The sequence below is a fragment of the Mandrillus leucophaeus genome, unplaced genomic scaffold (genome assembly GCF_000951045.1).
Source record: "Mandrillus leucophaeus isolate KB7577 unplaced genomic scaffold, Mleu.le_1.0 Scaffold596, whole genome shotgun sequence".
NCBI lineage: Eukaryota > Metazoa > Chordata > Mammalia > Primates > Cercopithecidae > Mandrillus > Mandrillus leucophaeus.
Window position 1 is genome coordinate 1,870,965 of NW_012106430.1, and position 13,724 is coordinate 1,884,688.

The following is a 13,724-nucleotide window of genomic DNA, read 5'->3' on the forward strand; positions in this document are numbered from 1 at the left end:
GAACTTTCAACTGGTATATTGGGGGCTGGGGGAAGTCTTGGGGACTGAGCCATCAATCTGTGGGATATGACACTATCACTGGGTAGATAATGTTAGAACTGAATTAGAGGGCACTCAGTTGGTGTCTGCTGCTCAGTGTACGGGGAGAACTCTCCCCACCCCCAAATATGGTCACAGAAGTCTTCTGTATTGACGATTATTGTCGTGTGAGAGTAGAGGAAAATCACAGTTGAGTTTTCTCTACACATATCTTAACATAGAACATGTCCAAGTTCATGAATTTCAATATTCTTCACTTAAAAATTGAAATGCATTAATCTACACGATACTTTTAAGAAAAGCTATGGGTGGAAATCTATTTGCACAGCAGGGGTGAGGAGAGCATGAAAAAGTATCTCCAAGTCTTGAGTGTTTACCTGTCTTATCTGTACCTGAGACTCATCCTAGTCCAGTTCCTAGGGGTCTGGGTCTCAGACAGGAAGAGACCATGTGAAGTTGAGACTTCCTATGGGGCCCTAATTTGCACAGTCAGAGAAGATCACAGAGCCTCAGAAGCTGGTGTATGCATGTCAGCTGGAGAGGAGACCCAATAAAGGAACATAAGGTGAACAGAATAAAGGTAGAATGGAAGAGGAAGGTGAAAAGAGCATGCATGTATGATGAATGTGAATAACAATTATCACAAATATACCCATAGAACCCAAAAAGGAATGTTCTTAAACAAAATCGTGACTTAAAATTCTTTTGTATGCTGACATTGCAGTAATATTTTCAAAAGTAAAACTCTAGAACCTAAATTAAAACTCAAAAAACATAACCAATATTCTTCACTAGCCACACACAAGCATGCACACACATACACACAACTCTACAACAATGATTTCCATGAATTTGTATCCTCTTTATCACTGTATAGATTGATCATCATTGCTGCTTAGAGCTTATAAAGCTTGACTTGTTGCTTAGCTGTTCCTGAAAATTCTCACTACCTTTTTGCTATTATATTCAGAGGAGACTGAAAAAAATACAAATACACGCTTTTTTCCTCTTCAGTGTAAGGGACAGCTTAAGCAAAATGATATCCTCCTGCTTTATCTTACTTTTGCTTATCTCAGTTATCACTCCAGCCTCCTCCCTAGCTGCTCTTGCCCTTGCCCACACACAGATTCTCAGGTTCTTTCCATTTTAATTCCTTGAGTGAATCTAGCCCCTTTGCACCTTAGACACGTTGTTTCTTCTGCCTGGAATTCTCCTCCTATCTTTTTCACATGGCTAGCACCTATATATGCTTTAAGTTTCAGTTTAAGTGTTACTTCCCATGGTGAGCATCTACATACACGTAAGTCTCCATTTAAATGTTACTTCTTTCCCTGATCAGCTTATCTCAGGTAGGTATCTCCTATTATACTCTCTCTCAGGTCTTACTTATTTTCTTCCTAACATTTACTGCAACTTACAATAATATTTATTTAACTGGATGATTTTTTAAAAAAATGTTGCTTATTTTCATTCTTGCTTGTTTCACTGGGATCCATATCCCACTGAAATGTAAATACCATATGGGAAGGCATCATATCTTTCTTGTTCATAATTGCATCCCCAATGCCCAGAAATTATATGTTGAATGAATTAGTGAATGAATGAGTTGCTGAGTGAAAACTGTGAACTATTACAGTAGGAGGCTAGAAGGAGAGGTGATGTCCATGCAGAAAGCAGAGATCCTTGGCTAGTGCTGACAAAGACCTCAGGTTGCCAATCTGAGAGGGAAGATATGAGTGGTCGAATTCAAAAGACTTCTTGAGCCACAGCAGGATAAATACCGTTAAAAGGGATGCTTTGACCAAAGTCTCCTGAGATTCCTTCAGTTTAAGAAGTGGATTGGGGCTGGGTGTGGTGGCTTATGCCTGTAATCCCAGGGCTTTGGGAGGCCGAGGCTGGGGGGATTACCTGAGGTCAGGAGTTCGAGATCAGCCTGGCTAACACGGTGAAACCCTGTTTTTACTAAAAATACAAAAAATTAGCCAGGGATGGTGGCACATGCCTGTAATCCCAGCTACTTGGGAGGCTGAGGCAGGAGAATCGCTAGAACAGGGAGGCACAGGTTGCAGTGAGCCGAGATCATGCCATTGAAACAAAAAAAGAAAAAAGAAAAAAAAGAAGTGGATTGGGATTGTCTAAGAAGTGCAAACAGAAAACCCCTGGAAGCTATTAAACCTCCATGTTACACATTTTAATTTAAAGTGATGATGTTTAATTTTAGCAAGTCTCTATGAAACTTGAACTCTGGAGATAAAAGACCCCGTTGAGCTAAAACATGGAGAAAATATATAACACTCCAGACCACAGAGGGAAACAGAATTCTCAAAGTCACAGGGAAGAATAGTTGAACAACACATAACAGGATAGGAAAGTTCAAATCACAAAGGAATGAAGGGAAAATGAAAATGCTTATTTAAAATCAAACACCCTAAACTGGGCTCTCAGTGACTCCCAAATGTACCTCATTCAGCTTTCAATTAACAAAGGGGAAAGAGATGGAACAATTTACCTCTTGAAGTGCCAATAACTTTTTATGAATTGTATTTCTTCCATTTAGGATGGAAGTGTGAGATATTTCATATCCTTAAACAGAATCTGTTCTATGGATAACTGTCAAAATATAACATCAATTATAATGCTGTTATACTCACAGGTATTATTGGTGCTGCTTTTCTTTACATAGAATGGCTTTAGACCCAGTGATTTTAAAGTTCTTGTTTCTGACTTAACAGCTCATGCTCTCTACTACATCGAAGATGGAAGAGTTATTCCTTGCAATTCTTGATGTGGCAGCCTCTAGTAGCTTGTCTCATCTTTCATATATGATATGTTAAATTAAGCTGAGAAACTAGACAACTGAAGTTCTAATAAGTATATAAAAAAACAAAAGTAAGTAGTCTCAGAATAAAAGCAAAAGAAGTCTTATTTCAGTTTCCAGGGTTTGAATTCTCAGCATTTTGGTTGTTACATCATTTTGGTTTCTGCTACGGTTTGTATAATTAAAGTTGACCATGTAAGTAGCACATGGAGGTATAACTCTATCAAGATTTGGAGAAAGAACCAAAAAGGAAGGAGTTCTATGCCTGGGAGAAAGATACCTGGGCTGTATAGAATTTCTCATGGTTGTGGGAAGTTGAACCCATCCTTATTATCAATTGACATTAAAACCCTTTTGATGATCTTTTGTTACATATAAGACACAAATCACAGGAGTAACTAGTGCCCTCATATTTGAGTCATTAGACCCATCACTGGCCAGCTTACTCAGCATCCAACCCAGATGAAAAAAAGGCTTCTGTATCAGGCTTGCCATAGCACATCTTGTCATATTATTATTTTGACTTAAAAATTAAACAAAAACAATGAAGAACAAAAGCCTTTTAGTGGTTGCTATTTTCTTCAGAATAAAATCAAATGTCTTAGTATAGTATTTAAATACCTGGTGTCATGGTTGGATCCCAGTCTACCTTTGCATGTACCCTCCATGACTTCCCTTTCTGACAAATAGCAAAACCCACCTATACTCACATCAGACTAAGCCATGTCCTCCCAGGTACACAGCTTTTCCACCTCTGCTTCCCAGGCTTCCCTCCAATTCTGCAGCTCCACATCTCACATATTCCTCTGGGCTCAAGAAACTCCTCCCCCACCTGAATGTCCATGATACATGATCTGTCCTTCTAATATAAAACATATCTCTCTTCACCTTATAGTACTCAGGACTCCTCTGTCCTGTTAGATTTTAGGCTCCCCAAGAGTGTGATATGAACCGGATTTCTTTTGACATCACCCACAGGTTCCTGACCCACAGCAGAGACTCAATAAGTATGTACTGAAAGAATGAGTGAGGCAAGGAGAGGGTCTGATATGGCTTATTTCCATCTAGGAAGAACTGAAGATACTATTTTAAAAATACTTTTAAAAGGGAAGGCAGGGAAAGTATAAGGTGAGGCTGGGATATCTTCTTGTACTAGAAAACAAAGAAGCATTCCTTGACTAATAGGGATCTGCCAAAAGGACACAAATGTCATCATGAAGAGGCTCCCTTTCGGCAAATGTGGGAAATACAAGCACTAAAAAAGAATTATTGCAATTGATTGTTGTATATTAAATAAATAAAAATCAATTAGTCTATAATTATACTCAAAAGAGAAAAAAAAATGCCGCCATTGAGGGTGACTATTACACTAACTTCTTACCACCAAAATCGGTAAATAATGAGAAAGGCATTTCACTTGCGTTTTAAAAGAGGAACTATAGTTCATCTGATGTTGATAAGAGAAAGTCTATAGGAAAAAATGCCAAGTAAAAATGTGGAAGAAATAGTAGAATTAGGAAATCTTCATTTTACAACCCCTAAAGAAATAATTGATTCCAGCAAGAATCATCAATGTATCCTAAAACTCTTAAGCAAATATTTGAGGGAAAACTGGACATTCACAGAATGCCCAAGCATTATCCTATAGATTACCTGCTAATTATAAAGGAAATCTTGTCTATAGAAAGAGGTACTGTGTCTGGCCACCACCACATTAGCATCACGAACAGCAGATAGCCTGGCATGATGGGATGCCATTTGAAGTACACATGCCAAAAATGTTTAATCTGAATCCAAACAAGACTCTGGACCAAATTTCTAGTTTGTAGGGAAGAGTGAGTAGAGGAAAAAGTTAAGAGACACCACAAGGAAAAAATCAGACAAATCTAGAACATGAAACATTCTGATGATTCATCTGGCTTCTTCAGATTGATATTTAACAACTGTTAGGACCTCAGTTTGAGTGAGGTTCTGAGATAGAAAGAAATGTGTCAGAATAAAAGACAACAGTGAGAAATGAAGTCGTATTTTGTATTGGCAATCTGCTACTTCACAGCTCGAGAATCAGTCCTAAGAGAGAACTGTATTTTTTAAAAACGACAAACATTCTATTATTAGTCAGAATCCCACACCCAAAATGAACCTCTCTACCATTTTACAAGACATTTAAAGAGAACTATAAAATTTTATATTTTACATAATTAGATATTTATATTTTCGTTTCATTCCAAATAATCTATATACTATGAAACAAGTATTGATTTTGTCCTCTTATTTGCAACAGTATGCAAATTAACAGATTCATTGGATGTGGTAAGCCCAGGTTCACCTACTTCAGTTCACTGTTCACTGGGTACCTAGATAAATGCTTAAATCATCATTGAGAATAATATTCTGCTTGATCAGAAATCACTTGGTAATATGATATTGATACTTTGATAATAAATTACATTTATACTTTTATGGCGTGTGATTTCATATATATTATCTCATTTGATAATCCTAACAACCTTGTGCTATGTGCAGGTAGATCAGGTGTCATTATTCCCACTTAGCAGATGCAGAAGCCAGAGGTCAAATAAATTCGTTTGTCCAAAGTCACATAGATAATGAGAAGAAGAACTGGGGGTTTCTGGCTGCAACTCCAGTGCTTTTCTACTAACCATCCTAGGTATTCTCTCTAACCAGTAGTCCTGAAACCGTGATTTCCAGGCTCTAGCTAGTCCCTGACTGAGGCTGCCAGCACAGACATAGACAACTAAAAGAGCCCGGGTATGACATCAAGTCTACTGAGTAAGGTATGCACTTTGGTCACTTTCTGCAAGGCCCAATGTACTACTTGTCTTATGAGTCTTGGATTTAATCAAAACTCTGTGCTCCCACTGCCTCCAGGAACGACACTGATTGTGCACCTTTGGCGGTGTACACTACCATTCGTTCCTTGTCTGCACACTCTGATTAGCTTGCCCTGTTATAGCTTACCATTCAACTGCTTTGTCACTCCTTCCCTTTAAATGTCCAGGGTGTGGTAAGCAATGAAGCCTCATTGTGAGAATTTTTCCTTTCCGATTCTGATTGCTAGTTCCCTATCAGTAGCAGGATTTATTATTATATAATTATCATGATTTATTGATATGTAGGGTTTATAGGGGGTCCTGCAGTAATTTAGAAATTTAGGGCTGGAGTTGCAGCACATGTTGAGCCCTTGGCTTCTCTGCATTTTGACTTCCTAGTATTCCTTTCTGGAGACACTATACCTGTTCGCTCTGACCTCCTTTCTGCCCATTTGCCATTTCTACATTTCCCAAAATGACATGTTACTCTCCCAGTGGTGAGTCTCGAAAGAGAGAGAGGTTATGAAAAGTTAGGTGATCCTTGTGAGAAAGCAGGAGAGTGAGCAATGAGATACAGACAGACAAGGACAAATGGCTGGAATTAGGGGGGAAAAAGAAAAAATATAGACCTAGAAATAGCCAAAACGGTTTTTAAATTTTATCTAGGTCCCAGAAAAGTCATAAGATAGTAAATTAAGAAACAGGAATGGTGAATTGAGTTGTTAAATACTCTACTTCCCTCACCCCAGTTTAATTTGCATTTCCATATTCTCTATGAACATCTAACCTTTCCATATACTCTCAGAATCTCACGTTTTAAATAGTATTCATGAATTAAATATCTTCCTAAAGTAGATTCCAGGTCCAGAGAGGCCTCACGAACTCCTTTAAAAAGTTTGTTCTTATTTAGAACTTGGGAGGAAACAAATGAATGCTCCGTAATCTATTTGGCCACGCTCTAAAGTCACTTCTTTTCAGAATTCCCTCAAATTCCTGAACTAGAATTTATTGCTTTGACCAACTTCTTCCTCCCACCAACCAACACACTAAAGTTTCTTTCCAGGCTTTTTGAGTGATTGCCCACAATTAGGAACAACCCAGCATACCCATTAGGTTGTCACTTCCTACCAGATGTTTTCCAGCTGTTCTCAATGTCTTTTTGCTAATGCTCTGCCATCTGCTACCTTAATGGTGGCACAATGGGGAATGGCTGCTTTGGTGACTTTGCTCTACAAGTTATAAAGACCTGGCCCACTGCCTCATCCTGGAAAGTCTGATATGCACATTTGTCACATTTCTCCAACTAGTTGTTGCATTTATTCCATCTACTAACTAGCCAATATTAAACCGGTGTGACATGAAATACGTGAGCTCTCACTATCAAATCTAAACCTGGATCAGTCTTCATTAATGGACACATTCACATCTTATTTCCAGCTATCACAGGTCCTGCCTTTAAGACAACAGCTAACATCTTATTGCCCAGTCAATACGATTCCCTTTCACCTTTCTTTGTATTTTTTTTTTTAACCAGCATGCCAATAGCACATCAGTACAGTAAGCAGTTATGCTTCCTTTGTGTCACCTTGTCAGTTACACCTTATACATGGAAATCTTATGTTTGTTTGATATTCTCTACAGCTGAATGAAGACAAATCTTAGCCCTCTGAGACTGATGGTAACTTATCAGAGTCAAATTCTGCCAAGGCACAGCAGTTATCAATGCAGATTTCCAGGGACTGTAAATCAGTGTGTAATCTATTTGTATATACTTATTGAGGAGATTATTGCTCCCTTCAATTATGGAAACTATTTTTCTGAAACCATCATTATACTAGATGTGAAAAAGGTTAGTACCATTAGCCCATAATCCCTTCCGAAGGCCCGGTGGGAATGGTTGTTATTGGGACTTTGGCAAACATAACAGTAAGTTCAGGAAAACTGATATCCATACTAATTACAATGTACTTGTCTCCAGTAATCTATATTTTAATTAATTATTTTAAGATTTGAGCTGTCACCACATGATAACTCCATGTCTTATCTTCCAAAATGACACCAACCCTCGATGGCTGTCTTAAATAGACAGCTTGTTTAAAGTATTTGCGCTTATGGTCACAAGCCAGATCTGCTTGCAGTACAGTCAAAATACAAATCTAGGACCAAAAGAGGATGTTAATATCATCCCTGACAGCACAAACACATGTTCTTTGGTTTCATAATACTATTTTTACTTGAACAGGTACCTTCTTCCCCATTCCAGCTTATATTTTTCAGAAATTAATGAAAATGTCAATCTTTTATTTGATAAAGCAATAAGATCTCAAACAGCAACTTCATGTTTTACTTGGAGCAGCCATGAATGTAGCAACAGTGGAATCACCATGTGCTAAAAGTTCACTCATATCCACTGTAGTCAATAAACGTACTTACTGGTTTTACACATACTTAAAGAGTGTCTTCAACTTACAAAACATGCTAGTGTCTTGTCAAATGTGCTTATCTTTGTAAGGAATAAAGACAAGGTGCTTCTAGTTAGCGAAGGACACAGATTCTAATAACTAACTATAATACAAAACAGAATAATATAAAATAAATAAGAACAACAAACTGAAACTCTGGTAGTTGGTTGAGAATTGGAAAATACTTAATGGAAGAGGTGGTGTTTTCACTGCATCTTGGTGAGTAAGTAGAATTTTGGTCAGTAAACAGGAAAGAAATATAGTTAGGCTTTTTTTTTTTTTAAAGAAGACTATAAATGAACCTACCAAACTCCACTGTGCTTCATATAATCACTGATATTTTGCACCCCTAAGAGTGTTATTTAAGTTTTCAATGCAGTTAATTGAAACCCTACTAGATGCAAATCAAAAGTTTCAGCCTTAATTGAGATATTTTGAAAATTGAACCCATTGCTTCAGGCAGGTGCTACATGAGATTCCATTAATATAGGTAATTAACATTAGCCTCTGCTTTAATTAACATGCATACTTTAATTAGCAAAGCATTAACCAACATTAAAAAATCTGATCTTCATGCATCACAAAAAACTGCAAAGTTATGACTACTATGTTATTTTTCTCCAAGGTTGTAAATCACAAAACAGTGATCACTTCTGAAGTACACATCAAATTTAAAATATTAAACAGGGAGATATGTACAATATGAGTGAAAACATCATCAAAATAAAAAAGGATGCTATTTAGAAATTATAGAGCCAACAGCTTTCACATTTTAAACAGGAGTTACATTGTAATCTCTCAATGATCATTTGCAAGGCAGGAGACTTTTGGCTTGAAAAATCCCCATAGACTGTCATCTTCCTTATATGTAATAAATCAAGGACTATACTAGAGTACCATTATCTATGTGACCATCTACCTCCTAACCTCTTCTTATCCTTCTCAGGGATCAAAGAAAGCACCAGTTTCTGAAGACATTTAATACCTGAGGTCTCAGACTAGCACAAACTTCATTTTTAAAACAATCTATGTTGCCTTGTTTTATGTTTAAGACCAAAATGTGTTACACTAGTTCTTTATTGTCAATCTACCATGTGTGGGACCACCAACAATTAAGGATGCCTTTTGTTAAATATAAAATTGGCATTCATGCTCTTTCCTTACTATGATAATTAGATGTGCCAACTTTCAAATCCTGCTCATATGCTGTATAGATTTTTTTATTACTTTAATGAAAACAGCATCATCATTATATGGAATAGAAGTACCATAGAAATGGTATCCATATAGAGATCATTGTATTCTTTAATGCCGAGACATGATAAAATTATGGTAAAAAATGGCAAACTTTTAAAAACATACATACATTCACAGAAAAAGTAATCATATCCTTCCTGATTAAGCATTAAGAAAAACAATCATAATACTGCAGATAGATCAAAATTAAAAACAACGAAGTCTCTAGTAAGTCCGTACTGGATATAAGGCAATATTTAGACACAGAGAAATCTGAAAGACCATGACAAAAAGTGTCCTGGATCTCATAAGCTTTCGTTTAAATCCAAACTGAAAATCTCAAAAATTAGGTCCATTGTGGTAAATGCTGGTATGATGAGAAAAAAACAGTTAGGGAGCAGCACTCACAGATTTGTAGGCTCATTTGCTGCTTTAAGCTGTTACTAACATTGGAATTGCTTCCATTGACTCTAATGAGGGTTGGGCTTCTCTCTTCTTGTTCCTGCCACTGGCTATTTTAGCATCACAGCCACTACAGGGTCAGCATGAGTCAGCATCTTCTCTCTACTCCTTTTCAACTAACAAATGGGGAAATGAATGTTTCTTGGGTTTGCAAAGCCATTCCCCAAGTTACAGTGATTTTCTTGGCCCTTTTCCCTACGTCAAATCAGAGCCTGGGCTCCCAGGAGATCATGCAGGAACTGGCCATTCTTCTGGATCTGTGCTGAGGGCAGTACCCTGTAAATAGGTGCAATTCAGTTCTGCTTAAGTGAATTTGAGGAGTCTTTATCAAATTCTCCCCCTATTCCATAAACTGTATTATGACAAAATTCCATATATTGGATTGCCGTATGTCAGTTCTATCTATGCTCTGCTAATTAAATTCACTTGGGCTTTCACTCAGGAAAGGTATAATATAAGCAGGATAAACAGAGAGAAGCATATTTACAGCCAGGGCTTTAAGAAGCATAGAACCCTGCTTTATAAATGTGTGACAAACCTTCACAAACTTCCCTGTTGTAGGTTTTAAGTTCATAGGGCCTTCCTGAGAGATGTCCTTCAAAGATGTAGGAGTGGAACAATAGCATCAACCACTGAGCCATTTACTTAACTGGGTATAACACTGAGGCATTTACTTAACTGTCAATAATATTTAAGACAATTGCCTATGAATGAGAGATTGCTCTACACTAAACGTATGTATTCCTCTTCATTCTAGGGCAATGTTTCTCAGAAAGTAGTCCTCAGATTATCAGTTTCAGAATCAGCTGGTACATTCACTAAAATGCAGATTCCCAGGCCCAGTGAGGACTGAATAAACCTTAGTTTCCCAGGTGAGTCGGTTTTGACTGTCACTCCCAGGTGATGCTTACTCAGAGTAAATCTGGAGAACTGCTAAGAAGGAGAGAAACCACTGTCTTCTAGTTCTCGTACTACAGGTGGTGGTCATGAAAGTGAGCAAAATATTCTGTACCTAATCTCATAACTCTGTATAGATCATTGTGGGAAAAGAAAATAGGTTTTGTGGGCGTGCTTAGGCAGGCGGCGGGGCGGCTAGAGTGCCCTGGGGAGGGCTGTGCCGGGTTGCTTTCTGCAGCCGCGTCTCGGCCAGCTCTCCTCGCCGTCCCCGGGGCGCTGTGCGTCTCCAGTCAGGGACCGAAGCCGCCTGCCGTAGCGGGCGGCCAGATCCGCGTCCCACCTCAGCGCCCGGTGGACATGCGGGAGAGAGAATGAGCCAGAGGGACACGCTGGTGCATCTGTTTGCCGGGGTATGTGGTGGTACAGTGGGAGCTATTCTGACATGTCCACTGGAAGTTGTAAAAACACGACTGCAGTCATCTTCTGTGACACTTTATATTTCTGAAGTTCACCTGAACACCATGGCTGGAGCCAGTGTCAACCGAATAGTGTCTCCTGGACCTCTTCATTGCCTAAAGTTGATCTTGGAAAAAGAAGGGCCACGTTCCTTGTTTAGAGGATTAGGCCCCAATTTAGTGGGGGTAGCCCCTTCCAGAGCAATATACTTTGCTGCTTATTCAAACTGCAAGGAAAAGTTGAATGATGTATTTGATCCTGATTCTACCCAAGTACGCACGATTTCAGCGGCAATGGCAGGTTTTACTGCAATCACAGCAACCAACCCCATTTGGCTTATAAAGACTCGGTTACAACTTCATGCAAAGAACCGTGGGGAAAGGTGAATGGGTGCTTTTGAATGTGTTTGTAAAGTGTATCAGACAGATTGACTAAAAGGATTTTATAGGGGCATGTCTGCTTCATATGCTGGTATATAGAGACTGTTACCCATTTTGTTATTTATGAAAGTATAAAGCAAAAACTACTGGAATGTAAGACTGCTTCTACAATGGAAAATGATGAAGAGTCTGTGAAAGAAGCATCAGATTTTGTGGGAATGATGCTAGCTGCTGCCACCTCAAAAACTTGTGCCACAACTATAGCATAACCACATGAAGTTGTAAGAACAAGACTATGTGAAGAGGGAACAAAATACAGATCTTTTTTTCAGACACTAGCTTTGCTCATTCAAGAAGGTGGTTATGGGTCTCTTTACCGTGGTCTGACAACTCATCTAGTGAGACAGATTCCAAACACAGCCATTATGATGGCCACCTATGAATTGGTGGTTTACCTACTCAATGGATAGCAGCATGAGGGCTGCTGTACTACAGAAAAAGAAGACCAAAAGATGACAGTTGTCCATGGAATATGGAAGCCAGCATGGCAGACAGAAGAAAAATAGTTTGGGAACATGTAACTATTATAAGTGGAAGTTTTGTTGTAGGAATTATAGTGATCACACCACATTTCTTGGCCTTTCAGTAATGTGGAGAAAAAAAAAAAACCTCAGAACCTCCAAGGAAATGCCTTTAGAAGCACTCCTCTCTCAAAATTGACATTCTCTCTACCATGTCCACCAGACACAGTTGGGTTTTGTTGATTTATGGCAGTCTTTTAAACAAAGCCATCTTTAATTTTACATACTGTATTGTAACTATCCAAAGCTAGTATTGGCAGTCATAAATCTATAACTTCTGGCTTTTGTTTAATTCCAGTAAAATCACAACAATGACAATGAGATCGTCAGTATTATTTTCACATTTCCCTGAGAGGACCTGGCACAATATTTTATATTTAATTATTTGCAGTAGTCACTGTTTTTGACAACCAATGAAATAGCGTCTAAATATCTTGTATATTTTTTAGCATCAAAATGTTTCGGTTTCCACTGCTAACAGGTGCTTGATGTTTAGCCTAATGTGGATATTTAAATTGTTAACATACCAAACACACATGATAATAGTTTGGGACAAAATAACTAGTAAATTGTTGATTCTTGGCTATTTCGCTGAAAAAAAAAAAAAAAGAAAATAGGTTTTGTTGGGACACAGCTTTCATTAAATAGAGTCACCTTTGATAATTAACTAAATTTGATGGGCAGATAATAAAAGTCACATAAAAGAGAAAGATTTATGTTTATGTTTAATATATTTTTATAGTCATACATGCTATAAATATTGCTTCATGAATGCATTTTAAACATGAGATTTTCCAAACACATTTATTTTTAAAAATCCAAATTAGTTCTGTTGGTATTCTACTTTTAATACTTACTTCATCACTAGATGGCCAGATCTTTATTATGTTTCATGTCAACCAACTCTGACTTTCACTGAAATATCTAGATGAGAGATATTTATCTTGAGAAAAACAGACAGATTTATCTTAAGAGAGACATATCTAACATACATTGACTTTCTTTAGATTTCTGATTATATTCTATATGACATGATCATCATAAATCTGGGACAGTGTGGTCCATGCCACCGACCTAGACAAAAAAGTTAGATTAGCAAAAAAAGTTTTCCCCAGTCTGACCCCAATCTCCTTTTAAAATTGTTATCTCTCATTACTTTCTACATAATAATCTTCCCCAGGCAATTTGTCTATTTATCACTGGCTCCCAAATAGAAAGGCTTCCTACCCCTGAGTTTTGCAAATATTTCTTCTGCATGAAATGTTTTCTCTAATCTGCTCTCTTACTTCGATGAAACCAAAAAGTCCTCTAAGGGCCAACACAAACAACTCTTTCATTTCCCCAAGTCTATGTCTCTATTCATCCACTATGTATCGCTGACCACCTTGCATTGGCAGAGATCTATCTGCTAGTCTTCGCTTTCTAACTAAATTATGAGCTTCATAAAGTTAAGGACTTCCCAATATATTTAGGACCCTGTCTGACACATCAGAGTTACTTGGAAACTTGACCTCAACATTTTAAAAGGTTTACTAAGAGATCCAATAATAAATTGTTCT

The 13,724-nt window shown here is 37.8% G+C and overlaps 1 protein-coding gene and 1 pseudogene across 2 annotated transcripts in view; one reads left to right on the top strand and one right to left on the bottom strand.

The window, feature by feature from the left end:
• Positions 1–13,724, bottom strand: part of AKAP6 (A kinase (PRKA) anchor protein 6) — a 520,177-nt gene that overhangs the window by 177,308 nt on the left and 329,145 nt on the right. The gene's annotated exons all lie outside the window — the stretch shown is intronic.
• LOC105553444 lies at positions 10,928–12,754 on the top strand (annotated as a pseudogene). The gene has a single exon (XR_001008147.1). The product of XR_001008147.1 is annotated as a solute carrier family 25 member 36 pseudogene (transcript).